Below are 22,266 nucleotides of genomic sequence, written 5' to 3' on the forward strand. Positions count from 1 at the left end.
CTAATATATCACAAACTATAATATATTTGCAACTACATCTTATTTCAGAAAAGGATGTTGTTTTGGGAAGCAGTGAGTCAGCAGAACATTGAACACAAGGCAAAAGAGAGGAGATTTCATTCCCACTTTCAAATGGAAGTTCGTAACATTCCTGAATTATCCACAAACAGGGCTGCCAACCTGGAATCAATTAAGAGTCTCCCACTGGGGTGCAACTGGAGGGAGTAAGATCTTCAAAACTGTATTTTCATTAGTAAAGTAGAGAAACTGGCTTCAAGAAGGTGGCTGGCTTGGCTAGTAGGCCAGGAGGAGAGGAGAAGGGCAAAGTGTGGGAGAAGGTATAAAAGTCAAGCTTTGCCATTTTGCCAAGCACCGCTTTGAACAGAGCCAGAGGGTGTGAAATCAGAAAGCTTAGTAGCACCCCAGTTCTCCTTTTGCACCCTTTGCAAAGGTAGTACCATCAACAGGAATAGCAACTCTCAACAAGTCTTCATTATAATAGAATGTCCTCTACAGGTTAAGTTCAGCGACCACAAACCTCTTCATCACAAGAGATTTCCAGTCTTACGACAGGCGGTAGGTGGACACTAGAAAATTCTCCTACACCCATTTACTCCAAAAACACAAGCAATGTCTTAGATCCCTGCTACTCCAAATGTGGTACCCACACCAGCAACAACAGAGTTAGAAATGCAGAATCTTGGACTGCATTCTAGGCCCACTGAATCAGAAACTGATTTTAACAACACCCCCAGGTAATTTATATGAACATTAAAATGGTAGAATTGACTTAAATCAATTAGGCTCGAACGTTGCATATTAGAATCACCTGGGGAGGTTTTTACACACCCTCCCCAGTGCAGGCAGTACTCTATATGATGTATCTCAATTATCAGTATTTTTAAAACCCAAGTGGTTCCAATATGCAGCCAATTTTGAGGAACCATGACTTAAAGATAACAATAACAATATTTGTATTCGAATGAAAACTTTCCCCAAACTTTGCACTACTAATTACCTCTTGGGTTTTCCTGATAACTTAGATATTAAACATTTCAATGTATGGTTCCGGGCGGGGGTCTGGGGAGTGCCGCAGCCATGGCGAGCCACCTTGTCCTCACCAACAGCACCAAGATGCCCATCCTGGGGCTTGGCACCTGGAAGTCCCCTCCTGGCTAGGTAACCAAGGCTGTGAAGGTGGCGATCGATGTCAGGTACTGCCATATTGACTGTGCCTACATGCACCAGAATAAGAACGAGGTAGGGGTGGCCATTCAGAAGCAGCTTAGGGAGCACTTGGTGAAGCATGAGGCTCATCAGCAAGGGGTGGTGCACATACCATAAGAAGGTCCTGGTGAAAGGAGCCTGCCAGAAGACGCTCAGCAACCTGAAGCTGGACTACCTGGACCTCCACCTTATTCACTGGCTGACCGACTTTAAGCCTGGAAAGGAATTTTTCCCATTGGATGAGTCAGACAACGTGGTTCCCAGTGACACCAACATTGTGAACACATGGGCAGCCATGGAAGAGCTGGTGGATGAAGGGCTGGTGAAAGCTATTGGCATCTCCAACTGTAATCATCTCCAGGTGGAGAGGATCTTAAAGAAACCTGGCTTAAGGTATAAGCCGGCAGTTAACCAGATTGAGTTCCACCTGTACCTCACTCAGAAGTTAATCCAGTACTGCCAGTCCAAAGGCATCTTGGTGACCACCTATAGCCCCCTTGGCTCTCCTGATAAACCCTGGGCCAAGCCTGAGGCCCCTTCTATCCTGGAGGATCCCAGGATCAAGGTGATCACAGCCAAGCACAATAAAACCACAGCCCAGATTCTGATCCACTTCCCCCAGGCAGAGGAACTTGGAGGTGATCCCCAAGTCTGTGACACCAGAATGCATTGCTGAGAACTTTAAGGTCTTTGACTTTGAACTAAGCAGCCAGGATATGACCACCTTACTCAGCTACAACAGGAACTGGAGGGTCTGTGCCTTGGTGAGCTGTTCCTCCCACAAGGACTACCCCTTCCATGAAGTTTTGAAGCTGCGGGTGCCTGCTCATCCCCAAGTGACATATACCTGTGTTTCCTATCTCATTTTTTTCTTGCAAATGTAGTATGGCCTGGCCTGTGTCACTGAGCAGTGGGACAGCAACCTGTAGAGTGGCCAGCAAGGGCTTGTCTAGGTTGATGTTGGATCTGAAGAGCAGTGTCAGTAGAGTAGAAGTCTCTTCTAGTTTGCTTTGTTCTTTTTGCCCCACTGGGGAAAGTATAACCTGAATACCCTTTTCTGACCAAAGGGAAGCAAAATATACCAGGTCAAAATAGTGCCACTAACAGTTAAGGTTTTTTTTTTTTTTTTTTTTGAGACGGAGTCTCGTTCTGTTGCCCAGGCTGGAGTGCAGTGGTGCAATCTTGGCTCACTGCAAGCTCTGCCTCCCAGGTTCATGCCATTCTCCTGCCTCAGCCTCCTGAGTAGCTAGGACTACAGGCGCCTGCCACCATGCCGAGCTAATTTTTTGTAGTTTTAGTAGAGACGGGGTTTCACCATGTTAGCCAGGATGGTCTCCATCTCCTGACCTCGTGATCCTCCTACCTCAGCCTCCCAAAGTGCTGGGATTACAGGCATGAGCCACTGCACCTTGCCAATGGTTGAGTTTTGACTGCTTGGAACTGTAATCCCTTCAGCAAGACTTCTCTTTGCCTCAAGTAAAAAGTGCTTTGGTGAAAAAAAAAAATCTCAATGTATTCTGCCATATAATTAATGCTTAGATTTCCCAAATTCTGATGACGCTAATTTTAATTTGCAATAGATCCATAACTGACAAAGGGTCACTTAGTCAAGAGAGTTTGCTGAGTCTTACCACTCAGAGATAAAACAATTATTTGTATTTGTTTTTAAATAGCGTTTACAGTTCAAGATTGCTTTTCTGATTGAATACTTCTTCTCTCTTATTTCTCAAATTATTACTCTATTGAGTAAGAATCTTAACTATGTTCAACATTTTCAGGCATGATTATTATAAATATTTTGCAAGTTAGCTTCAGGAGCTGAAAAGATTTCTTGATGTCAGGTGATACTTTTGTTGAATCAACAAGATTGACTGGTCTCATGGCTGGTGTTTAGCAAGTCAATCATTTTCACTACACAATAGATAACAGTGAACTAAAATTTTCTTTTATTCATTGGGAGGCTATTCTGTGATACTAAGAACAAAGAAAATCAAGTCTCTGTGGAACCAGAGTCAATCTTCCAAAATGTAACACATCCATTAGGAGAAAAAAAGAGTGTCAGACAAGAAACAAATTGGCTAAATTGGTTGAAATATCTCTTTAAAATTAAGTTTACATATTAAAGGAAAGATAAAAGGAATACGCACATCATTTGCTAAGACACAAATATCATCTGATTTTCAGCTATTTCACATTTCTATTTTTTCCCCCTTACTACATTTTCAGCACTTTTGGTTTTGAAAAGCAGAAAATGAAGTCAAACTGGCTTAAACAGAAAAGAAGATGAATTTATTGGTGCATATAACTAAACTATCCATGGGTATCTGACTTCAGGTGCTGCTGGATCCAGTTGCTCCAATTATGTCAGAGTTAGTCTTTCTCTTTCTCCAGACTCTGCTTTTTCCCCCTTACTGCCTTAATTTTTAGTTGTTTGTACCCCACAATTGTCAATTATGTCCAATAAACTTCAAATATATATCTCATTGCCTGATCGTGTTTTCATTGCCTGTCTCTGAATCAGATTTATAGCCAAGGAGATACTTCTTGGCAAGATCTTGAGTCTGTGCTTATCCTGTGGAGTTGGAGATAGGGCCAACCCAGTTTAAATCATATAAACTGAGAAGAGGTGGGGGTAATGATGCCCCAAAGGATAATCAAAGGATCGATGTCAGAAAAGGGAGAATGGATACCAAGGAGACAAAAATACTACTCTAGAAGAGATCCTGCATCATTTGCCTTTAAGACCGATACATAATATAACAGTTTCCTTTGAGAAGTCCAGGAGAAATGAGCTTAGAGAATTATCTTTTCATCTTTGTTTTTACCCGGCAGCAGAGGCTTCCAACACATCTATGTTGTACCAACTCAATTTTAAGAAAGAAGAAATGTCTGACATTCCCTATCATAAATTCTTGAAGTACCACAGTCCATGAAGGGGAAACCTGAGGGCTGAGGGAAGTGGTGGAATAAGCACACTGTGGTCAGCCTTGCTAAGTGTTTCATTTATCTTGTTGAATGTGAAATCCATCTCTTGTGAGCATAGCCCGGTGCCCCACTTGTATGCTCTCCCTTATTCATCTACTGTTGATATAAAATTACTTAAACTCAGGGTTTTTAAGTGAATTGAGCAAAGAAAATCAACTTTCTATGGACCTAAACTCTATTTTCCAAAATGTAATACATCCAGGAAAATGTGCACTGAGGCTTCAAGGTGGGTTCCCAAGACTCAACCGATAACTGCTCTTTATCATCATAAATAGCAGCTCCCAGAAACCCAGCCCAGACCCCAAGAAATTGTCACATGACTAAGACTGAACTCTTATCTACTTCTCAGTCTTGTATTTTTTTAAGACAAGTGAAAATGAGAAGTTTTGTACAATTGCACAATAGAAATAGGATTCATCAAATAAATGGTTGAGAAACACTCAAATATTTTCTGTGGAAATTCTTTCTTTCCATGGCTTATGGATGTGAAGAGTAATGTACTAGACAGATATCTAAATATCTTGTCTTTTTCTCTGCCCACCCCATTCCAAGAATTAGAATATCAGCCCTTATTCAGAATTGTCAACTTGTCATCCTAGGAGATTCACAGTGTAGTATCAGTTTTTAAAATGTGCCACCATTGCTTTAAAGTAGGGTTTCACAGTCACAGTACTATTAATATTTTGAGTCAGATAATTTCTTATTGCAGGGGACTGTCTTATGCATTGTAGCCTGTTCAGCAGCATCCCTAGCTTCTACCCACTAGATGTCAGCAGCAGCACCCCCTCTTTGTAATGACCAAAATCTCAGACATTGCCAAAGGTCCCCCGGGGTGCAAATGTGTTCCTGGTTGAGAACTTCTGCTTGAAAAACTGAAATGAAAATAGTGAAAACCATGAAATACTTTTCTAAGATAATGGGACCACTGTACTCCAGAATAAAAATAATATTTCCTTTTCTTTTAAATTCTGGCATTGTTACCATTATTACTTTAATATTAACCCAAAACATACTTTTTAAAAGTTCTGAGAATAAAAGCTGAACCTGCAAAATAGGATAACTCCTTTTGCTACATTAACCTTAAAAGGTGCAGAAGTAAAGAGAACTACTGCTTGCAGGGGTGTCAGATGGACATGCCTGCTTAAATGAAGATTCCTCTTTTCCACTTTCCTCCTGATATCTGCTGGTCACTATAGCCACAAGAACAGGAGTGATTCAGAACCAGGACACATGCACTCCAGCATGACAAGTTCAATTTAAACCTAGATCGGCAACATTAAAAAACTACACTAAATGTAATGAATGAATATACACCAACAGGAGATCAATGCACTTTGCTACACCAATTGCTTGGGATTCTTTAAGAGTAGGAAAAACTCAAACATTTTCACTAAGGCTTCACTTTGTTAAATCTCTCCTGAGACTTTTGGATCCCTGAATTTTAGGCAGGCTTAAACACAGAGTCCTTTCTTAGTACTTGGTGATATTTTACCCATAAGGTAGAGTAATGAGGGTCTTCAGTGATAATGAAGGAGCAGAATTTTGAATATTTTAATATATTCTGGAACACTTTTATGTTTCAAGCTAAGGAACCAGTATAATTCCAGTACAGAAAAAAATGTATTATTTAATGATATTTTTTATTTTTTAATTTTTGTCCTAACAAAGTTCTAAAAATATAGTTAGAATTATGTTCAGAACCAGAAATATATTTCAAAATTGAAATTGTGATGTTTGAAACAGAAACAATGAGTTGCTTCCTAGAGGGATTAAAAGTCATTATTTGGAACATATTATGTCCTGATTTTTATCACTGCACCCTATTAAAGAAAATGATATCTAGGGTTTTCTTTTTTTAGAGTTTGCTGTAGCTATACATCAGGTTAAAGAGCTTGGGAGATGAATTTTTTACTTTCAGAAACTCAAAGTTCTAAAGATGACTTCAGTGTATCTACTGATTGGTCTTTGTATAGAACCAAATTTAAGCTATTTTAGGCAAGTGATTCTATAACTTTAAAAATTCTTCTAGAAAAAAATAAGAAAATATATAACTCATCTATTCCTTTCAAGAAGAAAGTTTATTGTTTTATCCAATTTAGTCCCTCATAATGCACCTAAGAATTACTTCCATTTGAGTATTTCCCAGTAAAGGATGCTGTTTATAAATGCTCCTGTCCCCCTGTTTGAAGTTAGATTTCTGTTTACTCTTCTCCAGGTTAATTGTTCTGATTCTAAGAGAATTTCTTAGAATTGTTTTTAAGTTTTCATTCTCTATCCAATTTTGAGTCTCTCTTTTATTTAGACATAACTTTGTAAATAAAGATATTCAAGAAATGAATATAGAGTTTAATAAAATGTGAAGCAAATAGAACCTTTCAAATTCCTCTTGATGTAATCTTGGTATTAAGTTATATATATATGTTATATATAAATTATATATAACATATATATTTTATATATATATTTATATATTTCATATATATTTATATTTCTTATATATATGTATATATGTATATTTATTTCTCAGACCCTGGTCATTTCTTTAATGAGCTTAGATTCTTTGGAATACTAACCCATAGTTTTCCCTTAAATTATTTTCATCTAAGCTCAGAAAAATAGCAAGTTAATTACCCTTTATATGTGATAAAATGAAAAATCACTCAAAACCCAAGACCAACAATGATGTAAGAAACTGGCTGGAATTCAGATTCTTAGGTATAAGTGTGATGAAGAATAATTACATTAAACAATGGAATATAAAAAATATGCTCTTTCATCCAAGAGTGACGTAAGCACACGGAATTTATCACAGGACAGCAATCTGATATGGATTTTAAGAGTTTTGCCCAAGAACTTTCCATGAGGTCTTTGTAAAAATAAATTAATAAGATTTTCATATTAATTTCTCCCTTCATTTTAAAAATGAGAAAATTGAGAAAAATGGAAGAGTACTTGAGTTTGATAATATCTCCCTTTTTATACAAAATTCGGCCATGTATACAATAAAACTTCTGAACATTAACTTACAAGAAAAATGATACCTTCTTGTCAAGGGCATGATATGTATATGTTGATGAATTTTTATTTATTAACTCATTAACTTTAGCTTGCTGTTGGAAACTGTGATAAATCTAAAAGCTAACAATTGGCTTAGATGCATATCTCCTCAGATTTGGCGGGTGTTCCACAGCTTAAAAAGAAAGAAAATAAATAAGTAAACCAAAACAAAATCCATAGTCCTGCAAAGTAAGGTCAAAACCGAATGATTTTGAAAACAATGAAAATTTGTGTTTCAGTGTTTGCAGACAGAATATTTCATAAAGAAAGCTGTATGTCATGTCAAATAACCTGCTTATAAAGTTCCTGAGGGAAAATCATTGCATCATTTGTAGAGAAGATCTGTTTTTAACCACAGATTAGCTGATTTATTTTCTCTGATAACATGGAAAACCATTTTGATATTAAGATGTAGAGTCAGGAATGATGCCCAGGGTGAGGCTAGCAGCAAAATGATATTTGGTGCTTATCTGCAGGTAAACAACTTCCCTCACTGTCATAAAGAGTCATCTCTTTTTCTACTCGGAGAGAGACAGATGAGGCATTTGCTTTGGGCAGAAAGCTTAAGGGAAGAACCAAATTATCAGCAATCAAGATAAATAATGTTTTAATGTAATCTTTTTTAAAAATATCAAAATTAATACAAAAAACCCCATGGTGGACCAAAACTTAAATTTTCACATAAAGAAAGAATCAATATTTCTTTGAGATAGGGTTTTGTTCTGTGGCACATGCTGGAGTGCAGTGGCATGACCATAGCTCACTGCAGGTTTGACTTCCAGGGTTCAAGCCATCCTCCCACCTCAATCTCCCCAGTAGCTGGGACCACAGGCATGCCACCATGCCTGAATAATTTTTTAGTTTCTTCTTTCTTCTTCTTCTTTTTTTTTTTTTTTGGTAGAGACGGGGTCACCCTATCTTACCTAGTCTTATCTTGAACTCCTGGTCTCAAGGGATCTACCCACCTCAGCCTCCCAAAGTGTTGGTATTACCGGCATAAGCCATTGCGCCTGGCCTCAGAGAATGAGTATTGGTTCAGATTTGTCATTGGCAATAGCTGGTAATAATTTGCCATGTAATAAATATTCTAAAGATTTTCAAGACCCACACATTTTCCACTATATGTTTTGAGAAAAGAAAAGAGGAAAGGGCATTAGGTCTTCTTTATTTGGACGTTAGATTACTGTTGCTGTGGTCAACTAGGAAACATTTCATTTTCACGTTCATCATGTGACAGTGTTGTGATGTACATTACCTAAAAAATATATGGCTTCATCATGCTTCATTTTAGATGCCAGGAGTGTGAGTCATCTAGGAACAATATTCTGTTTGAAAATATGTCACAGGGGGATAGATTTTAAAAGCTCCTCTTACATTATACTTCCATTACTTTTGTTCTTATATGGGGTTTAATAGGACAACAGAAGACTTTTTTTTATAAAGGCAATAATTCCAACAATTACTACATCTGTCAAATATCTGAGAGTTGTTATGCGGGTAAGATGATGTCTGTGAAAGTGATGACAAATTACCCAGCACTATGCAAATGCTAATTATTCGTTCCAGTTTTTAAAAACCCTCTAAAATATTGAGATCATTTTATTTTATTTTTAAATAATTATAGGCTCACAGAAAAGGAAATAACCGTACAGGAAGGCCTCATGTACTCTTTCCTCAGTTTCCTGAAGTCCCATTTTACATAATATCAAAACCAGAAAATGGACATTGGGACAATATAAAGATCTTATTCAGATTTCATCAGTTTTTACCTGCTTGTGTGTGTGTGTGTGTGTGTGTGTGTATACGTCTATGTCACTTTATCACATGAATAGATTTGTGTACCATTCTTGACTCTTTCCTTGACCTCATCCTCACATTCCAAATTTTTACCCATAATATACATTTTCACTCTGGGAAGAACAATACTTTTTCCTGTTCTAATCTATTCTCTTCAGTATCATCACGGTGATCCTTCATTTGGATGGCTCCTCTTTAAGCACATTTGATAGTTTCTTATAGGTAGAGCACAATACACCTATTTTTCCTCTTCTACAAGCTCCAGTCACCTGGCTTCTGGCTACTCCTGCATGCTTGTCTCTGAGTCCTCAATAACTGTGGTTGACATTAGGGCTTACAAATATCCCCTGCTGGCTCCTTAAGATACATGGTAAAATTATACTTTCCCATCTTCTTGAATTAAGACGTGTTCATGGGACTTGTTTTGACTAAGAAAATATGAGCAAAAGTGATGCATGTGATTGTGGGGGAAAAGTAAGAGCCAGCATCGGTGTAAACATGGTGCCTTTTCCTGCCGCAGTGACTGATGATGCTCTAGATGGTGGAAATGCTGCTAGCTTCAAGAAGTTTGAGCCCCTGCAAAGCTGAGACCAATCTTTATAATTATCAAAAAATACGTATTAGTTTTAAGCCACTGAACTTTCGTGGTCATTTGTTAGTACAGTATAACTTTGCCCATCCTAACACAATTCTGTGGCTCTAGCTGCAAGAAATTTCTTTCCTCTATGTGTCTCTGCAAGAAATTCCTTTCCTCTACATGCTTTCTGCTTGATGAATGCCTATTTAGACTGTAAAGACTTCTTCAGATGTGAACATCCTTCTCTGGTTTTCTTTTATACTCTATAACCAGTCTTGTTCTACATCTGTATCTCATAGAGGTGTGTGTGCATGTGCATGTTTAGACATATTGGCACATGCATCATATTAGATGGCAGACATTTGTTTATTTGACCCTATCCCATGGCAAATTATGAGCTGCTCAAGGACAAATCTACACTGCAGTAGACATGGCTAGTTGAGGAGTTGCATCAGAGACATCAGAGATTACATGGTCCTCAAAATCTAAATTATTTACTGAGGTGCTTTACAGAAAAAAAATTGTGAGCTTCTAACCCAGAGAATTGTAGAGTAACAAGAAGGAAAGTAACAGGATGCTTGGATGACCTCATGAAACAAAATTGTCTCTCCATGATGGGCAATCTGCCTTCTTCTTTTACCAGGGAGAAAAATAATTCTAGCTTGTTTGAGCCACTGTATTATAGGGTCTCTTTGGGCACAAGATAAGTTGTTGTAACAAGGTAATGTATGTCCCTAACTCATTTTCAAGTCACATAGGTCCTCTCTAAGTGTATGTGGAGTTAAATTTGCTGGAAAAAAAAACTTTCCCATAAAGTTATATGACAATAATACTATAGATTTACAACAGTAATACTATAGACTTAAGATAGTAATATAGTAAGGCTAGACATTACATGAAAGAGCATAGATGTGGTTTTTTTATTCATATATGTAGGCAAACACATTTTAGAAACAATGCTGACCATGTACTCTTTGGATTGTGCAATAATTTAATGCAAATTGGACACAGGAAAGTTCAAATCCAAGCTCTACTACTACTAGCTATGTGTATTGAATAGCATAAAGTACCTGAAGAACAGCAGGGACTTCTCCAGAAATCAAGGGAAACATTGTGTTTTTGTGTTTGGATTCAAGTTTGGCTGCTGTACCCAAAACAAAGTAACAGTGGATTAATTAAGTATCATAATAGAAGTGACCTAGGGCTGCGGTGGTGGTTCTCCACTTTGGGGATTCAATCCTATCTTTGCATGTTTTCAGCCTCAATAAATGTCTTCCATTTCATGGTCTGAAAGGACTACCTCAGTTCCCACTGCCATTTTCACTTTTCTAGCAAGTGAAGAAGAAACCATGTTCTTGTCCTTTAAGGCCATGCCCCAGAAACCCTACACATCACTTCTCTCTGGATGCCATTGCCTGAATGTATTTATATGGCCACAACTGTTTGCAAGGGCGTCTAGCAAATATAATCTTTAGCTGGGTGGCCATAGGCCCAGCAATACTTTGGGAGCTATATTGCTAAAGAAGGACAGAATGGACATGTGCAGTAACCAGCATTTTCTGTCACAAACATTAACCTATGTGAAAATGTGAATTTTGTATCAATTGACTGTTTTATATTTCTCCATTATCTTTCTTTCTAGATCACTGAGCCAAAAAATTACATGCATATGCTGAGAACTGTATCACACATGAGATAGTTAAGATATAAAATCCCCATGAGGACAAACAAAGGCAGGTGTACTCACTTTCTAGGGTATATGAAAAGGTTGTGATATAAAAATCCATTGAATGCTTCCAAGAGAAATTAGCAAATAGGCAACAACTGAGCAGACAAACATTGATTCAAAGTGTATGGATGGAGAGAAATAAAACTGGATTTGAAGAAATAGGTTGGAGAATGTACATTCTCAAAATTAGGGTGTGGGGCTCCAAAGACAGCAGCAAGGTGAGTCAAAAAGGAATGCCATGAGCTGTGAGAATACAGTGAGACCCGGGGAGAGAGGGTCAACGCCATTAGGAATTTGGACAGACATCTGGGAAGATACAAAGTAAAATATGTTTTCGGCTCTTAAAAAAAAATACAATCTCATTGGTGGCCACACAGCTAACATAGGTGAAAGATTTAAACAACAGTGTTGGAAGATTGGCATCATTAACTATTAAAACCAGAAGTGTTTATACTATAAGAGATTTTAAAACAGTGCCTGTGACTGATAGATTTTTTTTAAATTTTTACTTTTCAGTTTTTGCAGCTACATATTAGATATATTTATTTGCATTCGTACACCATAGAATTTTTTAAGTGAGCCAAAAAAAAAAAAAACAATCAAATATATAGTAATCTCTGTACTATGGACTGATTGTTTTAATGCTGCTATTTTAAAAATTCCTAATATCCCCAAAAATTGAATGTCTTGGTTTTTGTCACATAAGTTCTTATTCTTACCTTTAAGCAAAAATCAATGTCAGGAAATATTTGTTGAATACTAAGTAATAGAATCTGCAGTGTAGTGTGACCAAGATGTTGCTGTGACATCTGAGATGCTTATAAAATAGGGTAGGAGCAGGAATAAGGCACCAATGCAGGCAACGCTGCACTCTAACATCTTGCTAACACCAAGATGTAGCAAAAAGCAAAGCATGCTGGGCTGAGCGTTCATTCCAATTGAGAGCGAGTTTCATGGGAAAGGTAACATTTTTAAAATCCCTTGGGATGAAGCAAAGATTTTAAGACTTATTATTGGTGGACTAGAAAGGCAAGAATATATGACCACAGTTCAAAGACAAAGGGAAAAATATACAGAATATTTGAGATACAGATACTTACAGCGCACTATACAAAAGTCCGTCATCCATGTATTCTACTGAAAAATTCTATCAGTTGTGCCCCCAAACTCTATCCCCTTCTCTGTCCCCTTCTCCATCCTCACTGCTTTGTACAAAGCATTCTAGACTTTGTCATCTTTTATCAAGCAGCTGTCATGGCCTCCTATTGGCTTCCACTCTGGCTCCTGCAATCCATTCTGCATACAACAGCTAGTCTTCTTTGCGAAATGCAAACTCTATCCAACCTCTTCCTGGTTTAAAACCCTTCAACAGCTTCTTAATGTGAATAGGAGAAAAATCTCAATCTTCTAAATCAGCCTTTGAGGCTTATAAGACATGGCCTTGTCTATACTCTAGTCAAACCCACCCCCGTCTCTCCTGCCCACTACCCTCTCTCCAAACTGGCTTATGTTCATTTCCTTCATCAGAACACCTGGGCATGCTCTTCCCTCCTCCAGAAACAATTTCATAGGGCAAATTCTCACTCATCCTTTAGGTCTCATCTTAGATGTCACTTTTTCAGAATATTGCCCCCTTCAACCTCAGCTGAGTTTCTTTGTTTAAATCTATCACTATACCTTTGTCCTTTTTTAGCATGTATCCCAGTTTGTAGCAAGTGTGATCACTAATATTTGTCTCCATTATGGCTATTAAACTCCAGGAGGGTAGAGATCATGCTGGTCTTGTTAAACCTCTTGTCCTCAATGACTAGCACTCAAAGAATATTCAGTGAATAAATGAATGAGTGCATGAGTGAAGGAGTGAATAATCAAGGACTTTTATCAAATAGACAATAAATATTATTTTAAAAGCCCCTTGATGTTTTATCTTCACAATGCATCAGGACTCATTGAAACAACCACATTTATATTACAGAGTTTCTTTAGACAAAAGTAAACAAAATCCAGACAAGCAAAGAAAAATGTAAGTTTTTGAGATTGCACTACTGGAAAAAAACATTATAAATAACAATCAAAACACATTTTTTAAAATAAGCACTGTCTAAACACATTATGCCTTAATTAATTGATGTTCTATCGAATGGTAACTATTGCTATCCTCATTTTGTAGACAAGAGCTATGAGGTGATTTCTCCTAAATTTCCCAGCTATTAGGATGGTAGAGCTCAGAAACCAGAAAGAGTAACTCATACTGCCAGGTCTGTCTCTTGGTGAGTTTGAGTATCCATTAACATAATATTATAGTACATTAGTAGCAATTTGTCTGAAATTTTAGATTTCTACTGCCTTATGCAATACTCCCTTTACTCTAGTCAAAATATGATCTAATTAATAGTAAGAAACATTACAGACTTTGGTTACAAGAAGAGATAAGGTATGATTTATATGTGAAAATGTTATCATCTACTTATTATGTTAATTCTTTGAGACAGTTAAGCATTTCATTGTTTTGGTCTTTAAAAAAGCTGTGTTAGAGAATTTCTAATTTATGAAAGCATTAGTGTTACCTGTAAAATTTTATCATTTTCATCCTGCATAGCAGGACTGGGGACCCAAAACCATGGTACCACTTTAGAGGAAAAACTGACAGCCAGTAGATTAGTAAGTATATCAGATGGATTTGGGTACAAAATGGAGCCACTTAAAATAGACTTAACTTTTTAGTAAAGAGTATTATGACAAAATGCAAGCAATTTTATTTTTAATACAGTACCTTGGAATAACTTTTACTTTCTAAACTATGTTCTTTTGCCAGATATACATAAACCTAGAATTTTATGGATAAAATTATCCTTTACTAAATCTTATGCTTACATTTATTTGGGACAATGATTCCCATATTACTAAAGAATGAAGGCAAACATTTTTAGATTCAATTTGTGTTAAAATAATCTTAATCATATCATTTGGGTGTCAAAATAATAATTCATTTTGTACTGACTTGTCTTTTTTGAATGACACAATTTATATCCCATCTCAAGTGACCTAAATGGCAATACACTAGAATTTAAAATCTTTCTTTGTTAATTATGCTTCTTAATAGATGCATATTGGAAGAACAGGTGTACTGGAAGAGCATATAGACATGCATATGGAAGTACATAATAGATGTACATTAGAAAAAAAGTGTTCCTAAATTAGGTATGTTTACACACACACACACACATCTCTACATATGTAGATATTATGTACGTGTATATTCCGTTAATGAACATTCCAATGAATATTCATTGGGAGCCACATAGCCTAATGGTTAAGATTATAAGCTCTAAATGAAGCTAATCTGCATTCCAATCCTGGCTCTACTCTCTGTGATTCTGTGGCTTAGAAAATGTATTTATAAAATTGGGATAAAATTACATATCTTATGAGTTTTTTTAAAGAGTAAATGTGGTAAAATGAATAAATTGTAGAAGAGTGCCTAGCCTAAGTGCATATTTGATAAATGTTAGCTTATGTAATATAAAGTATTTGGGGCTGTTGAATGGCACTTAAGAAATAATTATGATGGAAGATAAAAAGATTTTCTACCCTGTTAATTTATTGCATTTTAAAATCATTGATGTATTCATAAAGAGACTTTCTGATTTGTACTGAGAAGTTTATTTAAAGTAGCGATACTTGCCATGTTCTACAGTAAAACTCATTTTGATTGATTTTTATCTACCGATGTAGAAGAAAAACAGTGGTAAATAACATTCAACACTCAATGAATCTAACTATCTAATCTCAATCCATCATTCTCACCAGTCTTAGAAATCAAAAGCATTCTAAGAAAACAATACTTAGGATGAAGAGTGATACTTTAAACCTTCAAGTAGAAAAGCTTCAAGCAAAAATACAGATCAGTATTCAGTGCAGAATCTGAGATTGGGTTTTACCAATTGGTCCTCCTGAGTTCAGATTTTGGAATATGAAATTTTCATTTGAGCAACAAAATGCATCTAATTGTGTAATTTGCACTCCTTAATGAATGCATGTAGAAAGCAAGAGTAAATAGATAATGTTTTAATTCTTGAAGTAAAAAATATCACTGGCTCTTACAGGCACTGGCTTCTAAGAATCTTCTTGGCTTAGAATACAGTAATGAAATTGTAAGAGGAAGTGAGAAATTGAGGTAAGTTAGCAATGGATCATACAAGACAGAGAACTCTGAGATATTTGTGCCTTCAGTGAATATTTATATATAGCACACGCTTTATACAATAATGTTAAGATGTTCACTTCATAAATCTGCATCCCCTAAATTATTTTTTACTATTAAATTTGGTTATTTAACGTTGAATAAAATATTAAGATCATAGAGGGATGTCAGCAGCTTATTAATTTTTGCTAATGCATTTGAATCAGGCAAACACAATATTTACACGTGAAGGACAAAATCCTCCTATTTTTTACCATCCTTTTTAAGGGGAAATGGAAAATACCGCTAAAAACCTCTTTCTGACATTTCCACTACAAGAACTTTATATAGAAAAATTCAGTCATTCATTTTGTTACATAAATATTTATTAAAATATGTAGTTTATGCCAATTATTTGCACACATGTATTTAGGACATTGCTTTTTCCCACCATTATGTTTCTATGATGAAGTGCAATGAAGTAGAATAGATTGTTACTTTCATAAATAGCCATTTTATCCTTTTTCCTCAATTTGAGTAATGTGCCCATCTTAAAAACTACATTGCCTAGCATACGTTGTACATAGGTTGAATGTGCAATTAGACTGTAGCCAATAAGATAAACCTAGTGGAAAGTATTGGAGTTTCCAGGAAAGTTTCTTGTATAGAGAGAAGGAACTCAGCAGATAACAGGCTTTTGCTCTTTGGCTCAAACAATCTTGCTACCAACATTTTATAAGCATAGTGAAGATCACTCCACCTTTCTGAGTAGAAAGTATCAGATGCCTGGACCCCAAATGTTTCTGACTTCAGCTTCTTATATCAGACTTCAGCTTCTTAAATCTGGACTTATCACATAACAGAAAAATAAACTGAAATCTTACTTAAGCCATTCTTTTGGGGGGTTTCTGTTATGAACATCTAAAGCTATTCTTTAACTGACATATGGGGATATGCATTCTCAAATTCATTTTATTAATAAATTATACAAGTTAATTAGTTCTATAAATTCAATGGAGAGTGTACAATATTAAAAACATTGCATATATGAAAAACCCACACCTAACAACACACACAATGGCGAAAAACTAAAAGCTTTTCCTCTAAGATTAGGAATGAGACCAAGATATTGACTTTCACCACCACTTCTGTTCAACAGAGTATTGTAAGTACTAGCCAGAACGTTCAGGAAATAAGTAATAAAATATATCCAAATTGAAAGAAGTCAAATTACCTCTGTTCACAGATGACATCATATTATATGTAGAAAACCCTAAAGATGATTCACATACACACACACACACACACACACACACACACACACACACAAACTGTTAGAGCTAATCAACAAAGTTGGCAGAGTATCAGGATACAAAATCTACATTCAAAAATAAATTGCATTTTTATGCACTAAAAATGGCCAATGTGAAAATAAAATTAAGGAAACAATTCCATTTATAATAACACCAAAAAAATAAAATAATTAGAAATAATTTAACTACAGAGGCAAAAGACTTATACATGGAAAACTATAAAACATTACTGAAATAAATTAAAGAAGACATAAATAAGTGGAACGATGTCTCATGTTCATGGCTGAAACACTTAAAGTTGTTGTTAAGATGACAATACAAAACCCAAAGCAATCTACAGGTACAATGCAATACTCAAAATCCAACAGCTTTTTGCTGAAATAGAAAAACTCATCCAAAAATTCACATCGAATCTCAAACAACTTCAAATAACCAAACAATCCTGGAAAAGGAGAACAAAGTTGGAGGATTCATACTTTCTGATTTCTTACTTAGTAAAACTTACTAAAAAGTCACAGTAATCAAAACAATGTGATACTGATGTAAAGAAAAACATATCAATCCATGAAACAGAATAGAAATCCAAAAACTAAACACTCATATATATATGGTCCATTTTTTTTTGACAATGGTGCTAAGACCATTCAATTGGGAGATGGGCACTTTTCTACTAACAGTGCTAGTTAGTTTGGAAACTAGATATCCACATGCAAAGAATAAAGCTGGATCCTTACCTTACACCACATACAAAAATTAACTCAAAATGGACCAAAGATCTAATCTAAAGAGATAAAAACTATAGAACTCATAGAAGAACAGATGCGGAAAATCTTCATGACATTGGATTGGGTAATGATTGCTTATATATGGCACCAAAAGCACAGGCAATAAAAAAAGGAGATAAAGTGAACATGAAAATTAAAAACTTGTGCATCCAAGAAAACTATCAGGAGAGTGAAAAGACAACTCAGAATGCGAGAAAATATTTGCAAGTTATATATATATATAATATATATTACACATATTATATATATGGGATTAAATTTCAGAATATATAAATATTCTACATGTCATCATCAACAACAACAAAACAAACCCAATTCAAAAATGGGCAAATAACTCTCTTTTTTTTTTAAGATGGTTGACTGGCTCTGTCACTCAGGCTGGAGTGCAGTGGCATGATTATAGATCATTGCAGCCTCAAACTCCTAGGTTTAAGCAATCCTCCCCCTCCCAGCCTTCTGAGTAGCTAGGACTGTACGTATGTGACACCACACCCAGCTAATTGGTTTTTTTTGTACATTTTTTAGAGACAAGGTCTCACTGTGTTGTCCAGGCTCGTCTCAAACTCCTGGCCTCAAGAGATTCTTCAGCCTCAGACTCCCAAAGTGCTGAGATTACATTGAGCCACTGTGCCTGCAATCCTTGGCACGGGTATGAGCAAAGAACTTGCAACGACATTTCTCCAAAGAAGATATACAAATGATCAGAAGCACAAGAAAAAGTGTTCACCAATACTAGTCATTCAAGAAATGCAATTCAAGTCCACAATGAAATGTCACTTTACATCCATTAGAATAGCTATTTAAAAAAAAAAAGGCAGAAAATAACCAATGTTGGTGGAATGTGAAGAAATTGGAGCCCTTGTGAATTGCTAGTAGGAATATAAAATGGTGCAGTTGCTGCAGAAAACAGTTTAGTGCCTCTTCGAAAAGTTAAGCAGAGTTGTCATATAACCAAGCAATTCTATTTCTAGGTATATAACCAAGATAATTGAAAGCAAGAATTCAGATAGATTCTTGAACACCAGTGTTCACCAATGTTCATAGCAGCATTCTTGATAATAGCCAAAGGTGGAAGCAACCCACATGTCTATCAACAGACAAATGGATAAACAAATACAACACATACATACAATGAATTATTATTCAGTTTTAAAAAGGAATGAAATTCTGATAGGTGCTATAATGTAAATGAACCCTAGAGATACTAAGCTAAGTGAAATAAGCCACAAACACAATGGCAAGTATTGTATGATTTCCCTTGTAAGAGTGTAATAGTCAGTTTGGGCTGCTACAAGAATACTATATAGACTGGGTGGCTTAAACAGCAAATATTTTTTTCTCACAGATCTGGTGTCTACGAAATCCAAGATCAAGGCGCTTGCAGATCCTGCATCTGAGAAGGGCCACTTCTTGGCTTGTAGGCAGCTGCTTTCTTACTGTATTCTCATGGGGCTGAGAGAGAGAGAGAGAGAGAGAGAGAGAGAGAGAGAGAGACAGAATGGAAGGATGGAGAAAAAAGCTTTCACATCCTCATCTCACTTCTTATAAGAGCACTGTATTAGTCAGGGTTCTCTAGAGAGACAGAATTAATAGGATAGATGTATCTATAAAGGGGAGTTTATTAAGGAGTATTAACTCACACGATCACAAGGTGAGGTCCCAAAATAGGCTGTCTGCAAGCCAAGCTGAGGTGCAAGGAAGCCAGTCCAAGGCCCAAAGCTGAAGAATTTGGAGTCCAATGTTTGAGGGCAGAAAACATCCAGCACGGGAGAAAGATGTAGGTTCAGAGGTGAAGCCAGTCTAGTCTTTTCACGTTCTTCTGTCTGCTTTTAATCTGGCTACACTGGCAGCTGATTAGATTGTACCTACCCAAATTTATGGTGGGTCTGCCTTTCCAAGTCCACTGACTCAAATGTTAATCTCCTTTGGCAACACCCTCACAGTCACACACAGGAACAATAATTTGCATCCTTCAATCCGATCAAGTTGACAATATTAACAATCACAGTCACTAATATCATTCATGAGGGCTGCACTTTCACAGCTTAATTACCTCCCCCAAACCCCTCCTCCTTATACCATCACATTGGGGGTTAAGATTTCAACATGAAAATTTTGGAGAGACACAAATATAACAATGAGATATCTAGAATAGGCAAATTCATAGAGATAGAAAGCACAATAGAGGTTATCAGGGGCTGGGAAGAAATAATGTGGAGTATATTAGTCTGTTCTCATGTTGCTAATAAAGACATACCTAAGACTTGGTAATTTATAAAGGAAAGAGGTTTAATTGACTTACAGTTCCACATGGCTGGGGAGGCCTCAAAATCATGGCAGAAGGTGAAAGAGGAGCAAAGTCATGTCTTACATGGAGGCAAGCAAGAGAACATGTGCAGGGAAACTGCCCTTTATAAAACCATCAGATCTCATGAAACTTATTCACTATCAGAAGAACAGCACAGGAAAGACCGGCCCCCAAAATTGAATTACTGCCCACAAGGTCCCTTGCACAACACGTTGGAATTATGGGAGCTACAATTCAAGATGAGATTTAGGTGGGGACACAGCCAAACTATATCAGGGAGTGATTGTTTAAGGAGTTCAGAGTTTCTGTTTGGTATGATGAAGAAGTTCTGGAAATGGATAGTAGTGATGATTGTGCAAATGCAACTGAATTGTACACTTAAAAATGTTTTGAATGGCAAGTTTCATATTGTATATATTTTACCACAATTTTTAAAATACATATTTCTATGATTTCATTTTTTATTTCTAGTTGTGTAATTAATTTAAAGTAAGTTTAAAATAATTTTTAAATATCAAACATGTAATATTGACTGTATTGTCTTAGAAAAGCTATCCAGATAATAATTCAACATGTCATAAAAAATAATATAGCAATTTTTTACTTAGAACTTTTTTAAAGATTATTTCAAAAGAATATCAATTAAATCTTATTTTCTTATCATGACAGCTATCCCCATGTATTTTAAATATCAAATAAAGCATTCAGAAAAAATAAGGCACACAGATTCTGTAGCTAAAACCAGCTTGGCCAAAATTAATGCTAGTAGATGAGAGATTTCAATCTGAAAATAAATCCGTTTCTCCAATTCCAATGACTATTGTCATCTGCCACAATTTAGAGTACATCTAGAATAAGATGAATATTTTTGATAAGAATTCTACACACCAGTGAAGATGTCATTGTCTAGACTTGATTTGCAACCTAATATAAAATTTATTTTGGAAATAAAATACATTATATTGGTTTTTTTCCCTGATTTTAAAAGACTGGCCTGTTTTCTTCTTAAGAGTTTTCTCTTACATGAGAAAAAAAGCAAAGTGGGTAAATGCTTAAAACACAAATGTTAACCACATCATAAAGAACTCTAAAGTGCGTTCTATTTAATCCATTATTTTCCTAATACATGTAGGAGGAATATGGTCATTGCATTTCCAGAATAACAGAATTTGAAATATAGAGTGTGGCCAATTCTATATTGTGGATTTTAAATAATTATTTTAAGATCAGGAATGTGTCCACTGTGTTCTGGTGCCTTTGAATGTTAAGCTTCTTTCTTTGATAGGAATCTTACCGTTTGGCTCTGAATATCAAAGCACACCACGCTTTAGGGGAAAATGGATGGAAACTGTTTTTCAGTGTAAGATAGGATGGGAGACAAAGTAAAAACAACCCATTCAATAACACAATGCAGAAAAAAATAAGAATATCTCTGAAAATGACTTCTACAATAGTCTAAATCCTCTTTGTAATCAATATTGACTCTGACAGTCTTAACAGAAAGTTTCTGCACACTGAAAGCTGTGTCACAAGAATACGTAAATAACATTCCTTTCCCACACACCTCACTATAACTGCAGTGCCTAACACCTATTTTTCCTAAGGAGCATCACTTCTAGTCTTAGATGAGTTAAAGTGAAAGTAAAACTTTTCATTTCATCATTTTATGAACATGAAAATATGTCAGTTTGGCTCCAGTATTACTGTTTTTTGGATTAGAGAAAAATAGGAATCATGTATTTTTTGAAGACTCTTGGACCACTGGCTTTGGGTATGATGAATATTTGTTGTGGATTGTTTAGAATGCTCTGATAAAAATTAACTTTGTTCCATTCTAGCTCTTGACTCTCAAAGACTGGAAATTACCAGAAAAAGAAAGAAAGATTGGCAAAGGAATATTGTGACATTTTGGCATGCCTTATATTCTTTCAGTGGACAGTCTTAGAATACACAGTTAACACATTTTAATTCCCAAACTAGGGTTATCCCAAGTAAATGCAGTAGAGCACTAACCCAACTGTGCTATTCCTTTATATTTTTATATTTTTCCTTTATATTTTTTATACTTTTTCATAGATACTATGACTTAGACCAAACTTAACAGCAAAGCAATTCCTTGGCCTCATAGGTAAGGCTTTGATACTGAAAACTTGGTTTATTAGTTCATTCATAAACACCACTTTTGGGATGCCACTATTTGTATTTGAAGTTGAACCATAACCATCTAAGTTAGAATATTTACCTATGAGACATATTAATATAGCTTCCTGGTTGACTTGAACAAAAGCTTTAATAGTTTGGTTTG

General features: G+C 35.9%; 1 pseudogene; it reads left to right on the forward strand.

Moving 5' to 3' along the window:
• The first annotated feature begins 1,098 nt into the window (after nt 1-1,098).
• On the forward strand, nt 1,099-2,712 carry LOC100992295 (aldo-keto reductase family 1 member B1-like; annotated as a pseudogene).
• Nucleotides 2,713-22,266: the final 19,554 nt, after the last annotated feature.

This window comes from Pan paniscus, chromosome 2 (genome assembly GCF_029289425.2).
Source record: "Pan paniscus chromosome 2, NHGRI_mPanPan1-v2.0_pri, whole genome shotgun sequence".
In the NCBI taxonomy this organism is placed as follows: Eukaryota; Metazoa; Chordata; class Mammalia; order Primates; family Hominidae; genus Pan; species Pan paniscus.